Source organism: Amborella trichopoda, chromosome 2 (assembly GCF_054954075.1).
Source record: "Amborella trichopoda isolate Santa Cruz 75 chromosome 2, AtrichopodaSantaCruz75HAP2 v2.0, whole genome shotgun sequence".
Taxonomy (NCBI): domain Eukaryota; kingdom Viridiplantae; phylum Streptophyta; class Magnoliopsida; order Amborellales; family Amborellaceae; genus Amborella; species Amborella trichopoda.
Genome location: NC_142337.1, coordinates 27,420,839 through 27,438,363, shown reverse-complemented (window position 1 = coordinate 27,438,363; position 17,525 = coordinate 27,420,839).

Below are 17,525 nucleotides of genomic sequence, written 5' to 3'. Positions count from 1 at the left end.
CGCTATGGGGTGAATCACGTAGCTCATGTGTTGTTGTGGTGTGCCTTTTCTATTTACATTATTTATCACACTTGATTTATAGCTGTATTAATCTATTTCGCATTTAGCCAATTGTGTACATGATCTTGGGTGAGATCCTGGTATTTGAGATTCTCGGTTCCACAAGCTAGGGATTCCTGAGCACCTTATAATTGGTATCAGAGCATAAGGTGTGTACGGAGCTATGGCTTGCACTAAGGAAAAGATGAATGGTGAAGTTCGATAGATACATGATTTGAGGTGGAAAAATATGGAGGTAAAGTGTTTGTGAAAATTCCACAATACAGATAAATTAAAAGAAATCATGAAATTTATTTAATAATGATCGACAAGGTAAATAAGTGATTTCACTATCAAGTTGGAGATTGTTAGAGTTGGTGATAGTCAAAATCACCATACCTATATTTTCATTAAAAGATTAACTATATTATGGTAAAAAGAGAAGAGATTTATTGGGGAGCAAGAAAGAAGCTCAAGGTGATCTCTATAAAAGAGAATCGAGGAAAACATAATACCTATCATTTTGAGCGTCACCCCTTTCGGGGTTATGAGAAGGAATTTTCAAGATAGAGATGGGTTTCCAAGATAGAGATAGACTTGGAAGCCTCCGAGATAGAGACAATATTCCCATGGGGTTTTAAGTTGATTTAGTTTTCACTTTTAGAGGATAAAATCTCTCGGTTGCTCTCGAAGTTATCTTTCCAGTTGCGGTATTGTGGTGGGAAAGAAGATATTGGTCGACGATGTTGCTTAATCAGGAGAGCGAGTTTAGAAATGATGACCGGTGATGTATGTTTATAGATGTTTAGAGAGATGTATATCTCTTGCAACCAAAACTGTAATTTTCATTGTGATAGTGAATTTCTATTGCCAAGGCTGTAAATGTACCTTACAGGGTGAACCGCGTAAATCATGTGTTGTTTGCAGTCTGTTTTTTATGCTTGTAATATTTCTTGCACTTGATATTCATCTATTTCACATTTCGCTAATTGTGTACACGATCTAGGGTCGGATCCCGGTATTTGGGATTGCCAATTCCGCTAGCTAAGGGTTCCTGAGAACCCTACAAAATTGAATGTCTTGGAGTGAGTTATGAGGTCTTAAAAATGTTTGTTTGGAACTTTGTGTCTATTCAATCACACTCTTACAACTACCAATTTTGAAATTTAAGATACAAGAATGATTATGACCTTATGTACAAAAGATAAAATATGAAAAAATGATTAGAAAACAAAAATAACCATGAAGCAAATAAGTAAGAATCCATTTATGATGCAAAAATTAGATGCAACGAATTTTGTCACAGGCTTTTTCCCAAAAAAAAAAAGAAAAGAAAAAGAAAAAGGAAAAAAACGAGAGGAAGAAAACAAAATGCAAAAATGTGTTTTTCTTACGGTTTCACTTTCACATAGAAAATAAATCAAGTAAACAAATATAACAAATAGCGAATCAATCTACGCGAAAAATAGTTCATGTGAAAGGACTTCGACTTATAAACAGTAAAATGAGTAAACTATGATTCCATGATTTATGATATCTTTCAATAGATTTTACAATTTAACTTTTAAATCTGTATTTCACTATTTTCAAAAATCAGCACAATAAATTGCATAAACAGTAACGAAAATCCTTAGTAGGAGGATCCATCTAATTATCTGTAAATCAAAATATCTCTTACAATATCAGCTTCAAAGTTCATTCAACTATCCAAAAAAAAGTAAAAAATATAAAAACAGAAAAGTCTAGCTTGCAAAAAATAACAACGAGTTTTAGAGAGAGCGTGAGAGATGCATGAAAAAACCCAACAAAAAAAAGAAAAAAAAAAGAAAAAAAAAATTCTCACATGAACAGCCACGGAAAAGTAGCCCCACATTATAACTATTGGATTTGGACACTTAATCAATAGATTTAAGGCTCTACAAGATTTTATTGCAAAACCCACAAAATTTTTTTTTTTTTGTAACTAATAATAAATCAAACAATCAAACAAATTGTTGAATATTCTTACTTAGGATTCAAACAATTGCTGTTTCTAGGCCCGACTCATCGTAAAAAATTTCAAGGAAAAGAAAAGCCTTAATACGAAGTTTTTTTTTTTCAGCAAAACTTCCCCAAATAAGTGCGCTCTCTCCTGTCTATGTGAAATTTCGTTCTATTAAAAGAACACAATCCTTATCTTATACAGATTCCAAAACTTGACAAAAATGCCTTCAAATAATATAAGCTAAAAGATATTCTACCTCCTAGGGTGTATACTGTGTATTTACTCCCTTGGGTAAACCCCACCTACGATTTGTTTTAGGACCCTCAATGTTGAGGATATAACCTCTTTAACACAGATTATTCTCAATAATTTTCTTTTTTTTCCCTAATTGCACCCTATAAAGCACGTAAAAATATGATACCTCAAGATTGAATAGAAACTATCCAATTTTTAGAGGGTGAATGATGCAGTTGAGATTATCGCGTTAGATTTTTTGGAGCGAGATTATCCATGCTGGATTTTTCTTGAAGCTATCGGATCGCAGTCAAAAGAAGCAGCGATAATTTGGTTTTTGTTTTATATAAAATTATTTTTCAGTTCTTCTTTAGTAGGTCTGTACTTTTTTTAGGAGTCCAAATTTTTTTGGGAAAAAATTAAGTCCTATTCTTGAGTAGGCATTTATTAGAGTCCTTTTTTTTTAATTTTGTTTTAAAAAGGTGGTGATGCCTTTAGTTAGTAAGTTGGTAGGAATAGATTATGTTGTTAAAAAGATTAAGTTGTTTTTGGGATGGGTAGGTCCTATAAAGAGGATGGCTTACAAGAGAAAAACCTTTATGTTTTAGTTAGTACGGATAATATTTTGGTTGTATAAAAAAGGTAAAACGGTAATGTATTGGGAGATTTTGATTGAATTAAAAAAATATGATATTTGCAGATCAGGTAGAGAGAGAGAGAGTGGCACTTTGTGGGTATTTTTTCTCTTTTTGTGCTTATGGGCTGTAGCAGACAACTTGAATCCACACGTTCGTTCCTTTTTCCTATTGATTTTCTTTTTTATTTTATATCTCTCTTTAAAGCATGGTTATTTTACCAGTTGTTGGTGGCTGTAATTTTATATTGCATCAGATGGTATTATAGCACAATCGATTCTTGTGGATCGTGATATTCATCGGTAGCCATCATGACTCGCAGACATGAAAGCCAAGTATCGGAATGAGCCCATCCGATGAGAATGAGACCTCCGAGATAAAGAGATAAAAAATTTGAGGAGGCAGATAGAGGAGCTGACCCTACACTTGGTATAACATTTAGTCCCGACACACTATGATAACGGTAGTGAGTCAGATGCTATTTTTAAGAACTTATTTCATACATACGCTCTGCGTCGGAAGCTTCATGGTTGTGAGACCATTCTAGTTGGATTTGATAAAGAAGCAGTAGGTTTAAAATTTCAATAAATTTCAATTGAAATTATCATTTCAAAGTGACCTCATCTCTTATGGTCCTATAAGGATATCTTATTAGAGTCATTTTTTTTTGGAATCTTCTTTTGAAAAACAAATATGACATAAGTATAAAAGTTGGTAGGTTAAAAAGGTGGTGACGTCTTTAGTTGTTAAGTTGGTAGGAATATTAAAAAAATGAAGTTATTTTAGGAATGGGTAAGGCTTGTAAAGAGTATGGCTTACAAGAGAATGGTTGAGGTAGAACATACCTGGGTAGACGAACCCGGTAGATTGTTAAGTCAATTCAGGGTAAATTCCTCGATAAGATTTTTGACAAGTTGGTTTTTAGCAATATCGGTATTCAATTTATATAACTTCTAAACATCACATGGCTGAATTGTAGAGGCAAACCATACCTAATGACAGGTTGAGCCTTAGACGAGGTACAGATTTGCAAACCATGCTACTAATGAAAAATAATAAATTCTAGCTTAGGACCATGGTTGCTATGATGGGAGAGTTTGATAGTATAAGCATAATAAAAATATATATATATATGGAAAAAAACTAACAATAGCTGGCCAGCTATAATGAATAGTATCATAGGTAGAATGAGAACTATCAGATCTTCATCATGTATATCACTATTTTAATTTTAATTATTTTTTTATAAATCAAATTATAATGAAAACTTGAACATGTGTACTAAAAAATAGGGTGCACAAATAAAAAATATATCAAAAATATATCTTAAAAAAAAAATGACCGAAATACCCTTGAAAGGTGATGGGGGTATTTTGGTCATTTTAAATTATTGAAAATAATTTTTTTATATTTTTATATGGTGTGAAATAGTGTTAGGTATATACACCTAAAATTTCATATTAATAAGATTTATATATAAAAAAGCTAAACTTAAAATAGTCATGTGTATTATGAACCATATGATGAAGATCTGGCGGTTCCCATTCTACCTATATATACTATTCATTGTAGCTGGCTAGCTGTTGTAAGGTTTGCCATATATATATATATATATATATATATATATATATATATATATATATATATATATATATATATATATATATATATATATACACACACACACATATGAGCAATGATTTCATGCAGCCACCGTTTTATAGTAATATGATGCAACAACCTTTCAAAACCATCTTATGGCTATTTGTTTGATCCAAATTTTGAGATATATATTCATTTCATTCTAATGAAAAAAAAAAAAAGAGAAAAAAATGAAAACACAACCTAGAAAGTATTCTTTTAGTCCACTTAACATAGGCCGTTCATTTTGGTGATATGCTTAGCTCTAGGCCTTAGAAGAATTTTTCATTTCCAAGTTTTTTGGATGGCTTTATTATCATTAGATGAACAATTTTAAAAAATAAAAAAATTATTTTGAGCTAATAAAGGCTAAGATCTTTAAATTCACAAAATGAATGGTTTAGATTCGGTTTTGGAGGAAACTCATTTTGACCATATCTAGGGTTCAAATTGAACTTTATTTTGGGGGGGATTGATTATTGAGAGGAAGAGAGTGTATGTGAAAAATTTAAGGTCATGCAAATACCACAAACATGGTTTTCTAGAAGTGTAGTTTTATTATACTATCATACAACTGTTGCATTGGATCATTGCTATATATATATATATATATATATATATATATATATATAGAAAAATCTTCCCAACGCCTATAGGGGAAAATGAACAGTGATTTTGCCAACCATCATCACCATCAATTTAGGGAAGTATTTTGGTCAATTTATATTTTACAAAATATTGTTTTTATATTTTTATTAGGTGCGACTAACTAAGATGTATACACGCTCCAAATTTCAGATCATTCAAATATATAAAAAAAATGAAAATTGAAACACTATTGGACAATTGTGATCATGCGATGAAGTTTAGACGGTGAGGAGCATAGGTGAAATCACTGTTCATTTTCGCCTATAGCCATTGGGAAGAGTTTTCCATATATATATGAATATGAAGCATCTACGTAAGGCCTATGGGCGAAATGCTACAGTGATTTCGCCCATAGGCCAATCGCTATTCGAAAAATTGGACGGCATGCATTTTTCGACTGGCACAGACCTAGCATGTCTGTGGCGGGTACGCCACGAATATACTAGTCCATGGCGATCCAAAAATTCACGTAGAACCACATCAAACGATGCCATCCATTACTAGTCCGTTCAATAAACTTCCATGGACATAGCAAATCTGTGATAGAGGCGAAACACTATAGCATTTTACCTATAGGGTTTTTTTCAGTTTTTCATATATAAGCTGGGATTAGCCCACTAGCTCATATGAACATATGAGCCTAATGGCCCAGATTGAATCAGGGCCTATCTGATGATCACGGATGTCCGATAGTTCTTGAATTTTATTTATTTTTATACAAATCCAAATTGGTTGAAATTTTAGGTCTCTCGATCTCGCCCTTTGAGTCGGGATGACCTGGTGGCACGTGTCTCGGGTTTCAATGAAAACTCGTGACTTGAGATCACTCTCTCGAGAACCTTGTTAGGAAACAAGGGCAGGTACACCAACCGGTGAGAGAGGAATTTACCGTGAGGCGGGACACACCTCACCTAGGTCCGGGGACTTACTCGGGCTGACTCGCGTGGGTGCCCTCTTAGATCACGAAGAAAGCCGACTAGTCCTATAACTGGTTCGAAATCACATCCCTTGACCTGTACTATCCTGTTTCTGCAATCACACACACATGGTTAATTTTACAAGGCAAGTGGACCAAGGGACACCACCTTGTCTTTGGACGAATGCACACATGCGTTCACATCCAAAAGAAGAAGGGAAGACTAAGAGGATAGAGATTGGGGTGAGGAAAAGAAAAGAAAGAGATAGAATAGAAGGAAGGGAAGAGAAGAATTTGACTAAACGACTAGATTGACACAGTGGCTAGACCAGTAGGTGATTCACTCGGCGTAGTAGCAAGAAGGACACAATAACTCAGATCGGCACAACGGCAGTACTACTTGATAACAGAACCAACACCAACCAGCCTGGCACAATGGCTACACTGTCGTGGCAGCAAGGTGGGCACGGTAACTCAGGTTGACACGGTGACAATACTGCTAGACAACGGAACTACCATGATAGTGCTAATCTTAACCTCCCTTGGTCAATCGAGAGTGGAAGTAGAGAGGGAAAATAAAAAAAAAGAGAAGGAGAAGAAAAGAGAAGAAATAGTAAGGAGAGAGAAGAAAAGAAAGAAGGATAGAGAAAAGAAGAAGGAGAAGAGAGTGATCAAAAGGAGAAGAGAGAAGGAGATGAGAAAAAGATGAAGAAGAAAGAAGAGAGAGAGAGAAGAAAAAAAAGAAAAGAGTAAGGAGAGAGAAGAAAAGAAAGAAAGAGAAGAAAGAGAATGAGAGGAGAATAGAAAAAAGAGAGAAGGAGAAGAGAGAGTAAGGAGAGATAAAAGAGAAGAAAGAAAATGAGAGAAGAGAGAGAAGAAGAGAGTGAACGAAAAGAGGAGAGAGGTGAGAAGAAGGGAATAAAAGAAAGGAGGAAAGAGAAGAAAAAGAAAGGAATAAAAGAGAGAAGAAAGGAGAGGAACAAGAGAAGGAAGAAGAAAGAGAAGGAAGAAAGAAAAGGGAGAAGTAAAAAAGAGGAACATGGAGAGAGAAGTAAGCAGAGAGGAAGAAGAAATGAGAGTGGAGGCGAGAAAAAAGAAAGAGTGAGGAGAAGAGGATAGAAAAGAGAAAAAAAAGGGAAAAGAGAAGAAACATGGACGGAAATGGGCGTCCGCCGTCCATGACAGGGGAGAGAAAATAGAGAAATATGGACAGCGATGATCTTCCACCATCCATGACAAGAGAGGGAGAAGAGAGTGAAACATGGACGGCGATGGACTTCCGCCATCCATGACAGGAGAGAGAGAATAGAGTGAAACATGGACGGCGATGGACTTCGCTGAATCATACTAAGCATGCCATTACGACCGCTTTGCAACAATCACAGCTTGATTTCGTGCTCCGATGAAGATTTTGCAATCCTTAAGTTTTGGCCGGAATCTGAAATCCGGCGATCAGAATCTGAAATTTGGTGACCGGAATCTGCAGCAACTTTATCAGCTTCATGTGTGAATCCAACCATTCATTACACACAGAGTTTAGACCAGACAAAGCCTTATACCTTACGCACGTGATGGAACTAGTCTCGCGTTGATCCGTTATGTGAGCGTCGTGATTTGGCCGCTCGAGCAAGGCGTGTCGCTGCTGAATTTTCTGCAACTTTTACCACAAATCACAAACTTCTCTCGAGTTTTTCTTCTTGCTCGGGCATCGTCACAAGGTGTACCACATATCAAAACGCTCGTCTTGACAAGACGAATACGCTCTAAAATGTTTGGGGGCAATCTGACTCAAAACGAGTGAGATACAAGTCTCTGAAGTTGCTGCTCGTGACTGTGCACACCAATCTCCTTTAATGGAGATTGGAGCAGGAAGGCCGCACGGGAATAGTGTGCGACTTACCTGTTTTTAATGTTTCATCCATAACTTTGTCCTAACACGTTTGTTTAAGTTGAAACTTGACCCTTGGGGATTTTCGACCGTGCCGGATCCAATGGCGGTGGTCCCACAACTATTTGAAGCACAAAAAATAGAGTTCTAATTACGGGGTCCGTTTCAAGGTGCTAGAGGTTGATTTTTTACGAAATTGATTCTTTGTCTGTATTGCCTTAGACATGTCGAATTGTGATAAAACTTGGCAGGTGGCCTTTTGAAGTCCTTAAAAAGATTTCACCCATTCTGAGACAATTATAAGATTGTTGAAAATTACAGTATATGTCAAGGCTTTATTGGACAACTTCCTCTTTATTCTGCATCGGGGACGCAAGGTGCTGAAAAATGTGTTCAAACAGCGTGCCCCATTGAATGTTGTGCTTTAAGAGAAGCGAGAAGGACAACATTCGAAAAATTTTCTCGGCTTTATTACTTTTTTTCTTCCTAGCCACATGACCACATGAACGCCAAGGAGATATCCACACAATGCTGTAACTAAGATGTGTAGACGTTTGGATGCAATGTGCAAGTCCATCCGTTGAGACTTCGGGGGAGAAGAGACTTATCGAGGGATCCTGTAGAAGTCCTCACCCTCAAGGGATTGTTTGTGAGTCTGACAACTGAGGATTTTGTACGGACCTCGTTGGTCAAAATTAGGCCCATCTGGCGGTCAAGTGCCATGCTTAAGGGAATTTTTCCCATTTGATATGGGTTTCTTTATTTTGTTGTTTGTTTTGGATGGTCTGTTGAAGGGCCTTCGGTTGGCGGTTGTCTTCTTTGTGCACCAGAATGTCCTTGGCCGGCAGGGTACCTCATTTTGGAGGTGGTCGGCTTTGAGCTCAACCCCACTTTCTGCTGGCAGTTTTGACAAGCAGGATACCTCTTTTCTTTGTCCGAGGCAACCCCTGAGGGCTAAATCCTGGTTGCTACATAACAGGTCCAAGGTCTGGCTGACTTAGCCTTTGTGGGGCATCTTCAACATCTTGGAGTGCGTTAGTGACCTCCTAGGAATGGTGCTCTTCTTCATGAGACTTGTCTTTCCTTCTTGGTGAGTCTTCTGTCCTTCGAGACCTTTTGCAAATGGACTCAAGCTATCAAAATCTTGTCTTGATGCTCGTCTTTTTGGGTCCTGGTATTGTGAAACCAGGGATTTTTTTCTTTAGAATGTGGCTGAAGCTGCCTGTAGAGGCATGTCCTGCATCAACTTGCTTATTGGTCCAAGTGCCCTTTGTAGGTTTTCACTTGAACTTGGGAAGTGGCGCCGTTTATTTGGGGCTCTTTTACCCATGACCTTTCGGCCATGTCCATCGTTATTCTTCCATTATTACTCACGGTTCCCTTCCGAGTTTTCATCGTGCCCGGGTTTTTATTTTCACAGAACTCTCTTACTCATGGTTTCATGACTAAGCCCGTCCGTCATTTTTACTCATGGCATTCCCTTGTCCAGGTATACACCATGCTCGTTATTCATTTTTTCTCTTTTTTTTTTTTTTTGTGAGGGCTTATTTAAGGTCATGCCTTCAGGACCTGTGCGAAGCCTTTTATGCACTATAGTTTAAGGTCATACAGCTGGAGCATGGTGGTGATGAATGGTAATCTGTGGAGGCCATGGAGTGAGTATGGTGGTGGTTTGAGTCACTTTGGGGAGATGGCACGAGGCTGCTTATGAAAGATGGATGGTGTATGGATGGAAGGTGGAAAGTGGGGACCCACTAGCTGACGACAAGTATGGATGGCGAGATGGCTTGTCATTCTTTGAGCGTGGGTAAGACTCACTGGGGGATGATGGATGTTAATGAAGAAATATGGATTTGCTGGGGGATTGGTGAAGGTGGTATGCACAAAAGGGGTGTGCGCGTCTATGTGGGGGCAAATTTAAGGTCACGCCTCCGGGACCTGTGCAAAGCAGTTTAACATCATGCGACCAGGACGTACACTATAATTTAAAGGTCATATAGCTTGGACCATGGCTGTGCAGTTATAACCATTCAGTTTTAGGTTGTGCAACTAGTCCTCCGCTACAGTTTAAGGTCATATAGTTTTGACCGTAACTGTGCAGTTTAAGGTCATATAGTTTGGACCGTAACTGTACAGTTTAAGGTCATACAACTAGGACCATGCAGTTTAAGGTTGTGAAACTAGACCTTTACTATAGTTTAAGGTCATATAGTTTGGACTGTAGCTGTGCAGTTTAAAGTCATACAACTAGGACCATACAATTTAAGGTCACGCAACTAGACCTCCGCTACAGCTTAAGGTTGTGTAGTTTGGACCATGTCTATGCAGTTTAAGGTCATACAGCTAGGACCATGCAGTTTAAGGTCGTGCAACTAGACCTTGATGTGGGTTGCCATGTAGGTATAGCTCTATGGGGAATAAAAGCATGGATGACAATCCGTCTCCCTAAGGATAAAATGGTTGAGGCCATACACAAGAAGAGGGCTTAGATGGAGATGGTAAATGGAAGCGTTCACTGGGGACTAGGGGGCAAGTATGACTTCCAGGGGATAAGATAGCAAAGGGATAACGATTTGGTGTGAAACAGACCCACTGAGGATTGTAGAGGTAAGAATGACCCTAGCTCTACTGGAGATAATGGGCTGCAGTACGGGTGTGACTCCTATTGAGGATGAGGGATAGTGGCCGGCTCCTGACTCCGTTGGGGATGACAGGTCACGACCTGGGTGAAACTCCACTGGGGATAGTGGGAGGACATACATGACGGTAACTAGGTGCTAGCATATGTGTGACGTTAACATGGGGAGTGTAACACATAGCAGTAGTGTGTAACCAGATGCTACTGCTGTGTGTAACACACAACAGTAGTCATGGGCGGCAGTAGGCACTAGTCACAAAGGCGACACGCGTGGCACTGGGCACAAATTACATAGACGACACTGGTCTTGAACGGCGCTAGACACAACTTACACAGACGGTGCTGGTCACAAGTTACACAGACGGTGCTAGTCACAAGTTATACAGATGACGTTGGTGACAAGTTAAATAGATGGCACTGCGCTAGTCACAAGTTACACAGACGACATTGGTGACAAATTACACAGATGGCGCTGATGACAAATTACACACACGGCGCTGGCCATAAGTTACACAGATGGCGGTGATATGTGTTCGAGCCTGAGCTCGACCCGATAAACCTCTATTTGGACCTCGGGTCTGAGCCCGACCTGGTCTGGCCCATCGCCATTTGATCTTCAGGGACTTGACTGGTATTTCCAATTTATGAGGGGTATTTGAGGGAAGCGTCACCTATATAAGGGGGTAAACCCTAATTTCACCGTTTTACCGAAAGTAAAATGACTAAGACAATTTTAAAGTAAAACGGCTAAGACAATTTTATCAGTAAGAGAGAGAGCTCCTGGCAAGAATTTCGGCAAGAGCGCAGAGCACTCGTGTGAGGTTTGCAGGAGTTCGCTAGCAAGCAGGAGAAGGTTCCGGTTGGAAAGTGAGAACACAGGCAGGGGAACGCAAGGAATACATGGGATTTTCGGGGTTCACGGTTGCCAGAGTTGAAGGAAGCAGGGGTCTGCTAGCCAACGCAAGGATTTCGGTAGAAGTTTTGGAGTACCAGGGAAGGAGAGAGGGATCCAAGTTGTAGCAGGGTGTTGACAGCGAACTTCCACTGGTTTCCGGGGATTTTCTAGTGGTTTTTCGTCGTCGGGAAGGAGAAGGGAAGGTGCCACAATGGGTTTCCGACGAGAAAGAAGAGTTTCCCTGTGAGTAACCGGAAGGTCGCGGGGGAGTGAATAGTTTCTTGGAGATGAAGGATCACTGGGAGGTAGCGGTCGCCCTCCACATGTGCAAGGATGCGTGTCAGACCATGTCGTGGGTGGCAATTGTCAAGCGACGCACCCGGGGCTCGAGGCCACATGTGCAACTCTGTGCGACATGCTCGAGGGACGACCACGAGCGACTATATCCTTGAAAACGCGGATGGTGTTAGCCTTCGAGAACATAGCTAGCGTGAGTCCACAGCCGGCGCTGGGCTTTGAGAACACAGTCGGCGCTAGTCTTTAAAAACATAGCCGACAGTGGGCTTTGACAAACACGGCCGGCGTTAGCTTTGACGAACACAGTCGGTGTTGGGCCTCTGAGAACACAGTCGGCGCTAGGACTTGAGAAACACAGCTGGCATTGGGCACAACCGACTCTAGCTTTTGATAACGCAGCCGACAATGGGCCTTTGAGAACATAGCCAACGATGGGCTTTGACAAGCACAGCCGGCGCTTGCTTTGACGAACACAACCGACGTTGGGCCTCTGAGAACACTGCCGACGCTAGCCTGTGCCTTAGTGATTCGCTCACAGCAATGAGTCTTTAAACTTTTTATAATGGCTGGGCCTTCTCTCAAAATCCCTGACGTGAAGAACCTTCCAAGGGGAGGGGAGCTTGGCACTGATGATTTTGCTGGTGAAATTTTAGTGAGGGGCGAGCCCATTTGGCTCATAGAAGCGTTGTGCAAGTCAGAATGACCTCTTAGCATCATCATTACTATCTACTTTGTTCGCTTCGAGGTCAGGGAGGATGATGACGGGAATGTCAGAATTGAAGAAGGGGTGGCACTCCTTCACTGCATGCACAAGAATGTGGCCTCTGGAGAGAACTTGCCCACCCTGAGAAAGAGGATGGTGAAGAGAAAGGGGCTGATATGGTCTTCAATCGGTCTTTGAGTGCAGTGGGAGCACCAATATCTAAAGGGGTACTCTTCATGGACGATCAAGGTGCTGGGGTCACGCAGAAGAATTCTTGAGCGTGCTTTTCTGCTAGCAGCGGTTCAGTGCTCAATCGGCTATTATGATCGATCCTCCAATACTATTAAGGTACTGCTGGAGACATGGAGTCATGTTAGCAACACATGGCTCCTTGGGCATGGGGAGGCAGGAATCTCCTTATCAGATCTTCATTTCATTGGTAGCCTTCCACTGATCGGAGCAATGTCTGAAGAGTTCGTGCCTCAGAACTGACTCATCTTTGGTGGTCCTTGCCTAGGGGGAGAGGAACCGCCTGCTAGTCTTCATAAAATTTTTGAGATTTACCAGTTGCTTCATTCCAAGTCTAGCAACAGTCGGGTAACGTGAAATTCTTTTGCAGGGATTACCTTGAGGAGGACGGTCGAGGTGCTTCAAGAAGGAAGGGGAAGACAGTTGTAAAGGGGACAATCTACCAATCTGAGACCAGTGATAACTGTGTCTTCTTGGCCGCATATTTGACCCTATTTTCTATGCAAGTTTGCTATCCCCGGAGGGGCAGATGTCATCCATTCAGGCACATTCTATGTAGCCTGCGACATGGTGAGGGGACGCCAGTATGCCCTTCCTCAACTAGTCCTATGAAGCATCTACCACAGATGGGGAGCCATCTCTAAGGTGAAAGCCTACAAAGACAAAGAGGGGCGCAATGGCCTTGTCGAGGGCGAAGCCTTTCTTGGGGACTTTAAGACACCATTCCCCATCCATTATGGGTATGCGTGGCTAGGGCCTATTTCTCTACCACTTATGTTAGAAGTCAGGGCACAGGGGAGAAAATGTGCCCCTTCTTAATGAGAATTGATGGGTAGAAGGCTATCTTTCACACCCTGGGGGAAGCACGAAACTTGTTTGGGAATGATTCCTCTAGTATGCGTCGGGTCTCTTTTTCAGTTGGGAGCTTTACTGACTGCGCCTTTATCGATGAACTGGGGAAGGAGCTGGACTGTGCTTCCACGACTATCAAGGAGCTCATTTTCATCTTGAGCGTTAGAGGGGCAGTTTTGCCCTATCAGACCCCGCACAGTGCCAGACTTCAAGGGTACTTCCCCCATCATTTTGCTCATCAGCAAGGGCTAGATCAGAGTTGCCCCTTTTCTATGTTCTTTGAGAAGAGCCATGGCATAGTAAACGCCAGGAAGAAGGAAGAGCCTGAGACTCTTCGGGAATCATGGCAGCCAGAGCATATACAGACCGCATTGTCCACATGTTTGGAGATGACAGAGGTTAGCAAGTATGTTCTACCGCACTTTGGCAGAAGGTTCCGGGTGACCGAGGCGTATGCACGCTAGTGGAGGATTACCAGCCAAGGATACTAGGAAGTTGATCACCCTTGGAAAGGGGAGAACAACAGTTGGTGTCAAGAAACCCGGCAAAGGAGGATCATCAATATTTCGCTTCCAGACGAGGTCTTTGACTTAGGCTACCCTTGGAATTGGCAGGCTCTTGCGGCAGATAACACTTCACCGTAATTTCTTGCCATGGAGAGGAAGACATGGAGCCTTTTTAGTAACCTCACTTGTATCTTTCAATGGAGGGAGGGTCTGAGGGTCCCTGGTCATGAGGGGCACCCACTTCAAGACCTGAATGCATTGATAGGGAGAGGCCCACACAGTGCTCTTGCTGTAAGCTCTTCTCAAGAGGGGGGAGTTCTGAGGCGGCTGCTCTTTCTCTAACAGGAGGGAAGAAAAGGAAGCGCTCTACCCCTGTCCACACTCATGCACCAGTGTGCAGCGACGTATTCGTGCATTTTGGGTCATAATTCAAAATCCGTGGGGATTTTCAAAAACCTCAAAACATGAAACTTTAAGTATATTCATAGATCTCTTCAATAGAAGTAATTTCAAGGTTTGTGGACACCATTTTATGGGCCAAACGCATTGCCCAAAGAGGTCCACAGTTGCTGGAAATATTAGCGACTTTGAGCAGTGACATGCCATGCCATTTTAGGCCATATCTTTTCATTCATGTGAAATTTTATCATGACATCGCAAGCAAACTTAAAGCAGACATACATGCCTTTCATTTGAGGCCAATTTTGTCCCATTTTGGCTCCATTTAGCCATCAAACACTTTGATGCAAAACAGTCGCAGTTCTGGAAATTTTTATTCTCAAATAAACATGCTTTTAAAGAACACTTAATATTTTATGGCCAAGGTACACTTTGGGCATGGAACCTTGTTCATGTAAGCAAGCCTCCCAATGATCCATTTCATGAGTTTTCATAAATAAAAAGTATCATAAATGTGATAAAAATAGTCATGGCATTGAGAAGCACAAAAACTGAAATTTCAGCCTCATGTTAACCTATTGATGCTTCACATTCTTCATTCTATCATCCTACTCATTTTAAATATTTGTTCTTTATATAAACTATGCATGCATAGAAGCTAAACCCACTTAGAAGCTAAACCCACTTACCTTGACTCCCACGGTATTTCAAATCCACACTCACACCCTTCATGGGCTCTCCCTAGCTCTTAGGGCTGTGTTCAAGGGGTAGCAGTGAACATCAAGAGCGAGGGAGAAAAGTTGAGAAAAATGGGAGAGAAGGTGTTGCCCAAAGGAGGGAAAGTCTTAAAAAGGAGATGGTGGTTGGAAAGCATTGTGGCTGATGCAATCGTATGCAGCTCTGACATGTATGGGGTGGCACTGTACGATTGACCAAACACACACGACGATGCCCCAAGCCGTTGCTGCTCGCTCACACAACTGACGATGCTCACTTACACAGTCGGTGCTGACCCTCGACACGTGGCGCTGCGCTGTTCTTCTCTCTCTCTCTACTCAGGCAGCACTAGGTCTTGAATTCACAGACAGTGATGGGTCTCTTTACACAGCTGGCGCTGTGTTTTCCTCTTACGCAGTCGGCACTGTGTTTTTCTCTTACGCAGCCCACGCTGCATTTTCCTCTTACACGACCGACGCTGCATTTTCCTCTTACGTAATCGGCGCTGCATTTTCCTCTTACGCAGTCGGTGCTGCATATTCCTCTTGCACAGTCGACGCTGCGTTTCTTGTTACGCAGTCGGCGCTGCGTTTTCCTCTTACGCAATTGGCGCTGCGTTTTCCTCTTACGCGGTCTGCGCCGCGTTTTCAGCTTGCACAGTCGGGGCTGTGTTTTCCTCTTACACAGCCGGCGCTGCCTCTCAACATGCGTGGTGATGCTCCAAATGGTCTTAGGCCTCTGTCTCACTCTCCCTCACCTTGTGTGTCACAAGATTGGGAAAAACATTGTGGCCGTACATCATCCCCCCCTTAAAAGGATTTTGTCCTCAAAATCATATTAACATTAACCAAAAAGGTGGGGCTATTTCTCCCTAATCTCATCCTCCCGTTCCTATATTGATTTTTCCCTTGAATGATAATGCCATTGTACTCAGACTAGGGGAGTTTCTTTATTGCGTAACACTTGTACGCTGCTGTCTAAAATCCCAATTGTTTTTGTTCAACGTAGGTCAAATATTCTATGAGCGGGATTGGTTCATACTCCAAAACATGGGATGGGTCAGGCTAATATTTCCTCAGCAGTGATATATGGAAGACATTGTAGACGTCGGCCAGTTCGGGTGGCAGAGCAAGTCGGTAAGCCATGCTTCCAATACTTTCCAGGACTTCAAAAGGTCCAATGTCCAATGAATCATGGACTCAATTTCCCATTTTTATCGAATCTCATAACACCCTTGGTTGGTTATACCTTCAGGAAGACTCGATCTCCCACTTCAAACACGAGATCTCTTACTTCAAACACGAGATCTCTTTGGCGATTATCGGCGTCACTCTTTTGCCTACTTTGGACCGTCTTAAGCTGCTCTCTGATTAAGGAAACCTTCTCAGAAGTCATCTAAACTATTTCAGGCCCTAACACTTTTCTTTCGCCCACCTCATCCCAATAGATGGGTGACTTTCACTTCCTTCCATACAGGGCCTCATAAGGTGCCATCTCAATACTGGCTTGGAAACTATTACTGTAGGCAAATTCTATTAGAGGTAGATGGTCTTCCCAGCTTCCCTTAAAGTCAATAACATACGCCCTTAACATGTCCTCCAAGGTCTGAATCATTTTCTCTAACTGACCATCTGTTTGGGGGTGAAAGGAGGTGCTAAATGTAAGTCTGGTCCCCAAAGCTGATTGTAGACTTGCCCAAAATCTGTAGGTGAATCTAGTGTCCTTGTCTGACACAATGTTGATGGGCACCCCATTCAATCTCACAATTTCTCTGATGTACAACTGGGCTAGCTTATCTAGAGTATAGGTCATGCGAACTGGTAAGAAGTGAGCAGCTTTGGTTTACCGGTCCACCACGATCCAGATGTTGTCATGCCCTGCACTTGATTTTGGTAATCCAAAAACAAAGTTTATCATGATGTGTTCCCATTTCCATTCAGATATGGGTAGGGGTCGCAGTAGTTCAACATGTTTCTGATGTTTGCCTTTACTTGCTGGCACTTCAAATACCTAGCGACAAACTGTGCCACATCTCGCTTCATGTTGCTCCACCAAAAGGTCTTTTTCGAATCCTGATACATCTTTGTACTCCTTGGGGGTACCTTTTAGGACAACCCTTTTTACATTCTCGTCATTAGGAACACACACTCGGTCCTTACACCTTAACAAGTCATCACTGTTTATAGAGAAATCTTCTTGTCCTTCCATTTTCATTTCTTTAAGGATTTTTATTAGTTGGGGATCTCCTTTTTGGGCCTCTCGAATTCGTTGAAGGAGTTGGGGT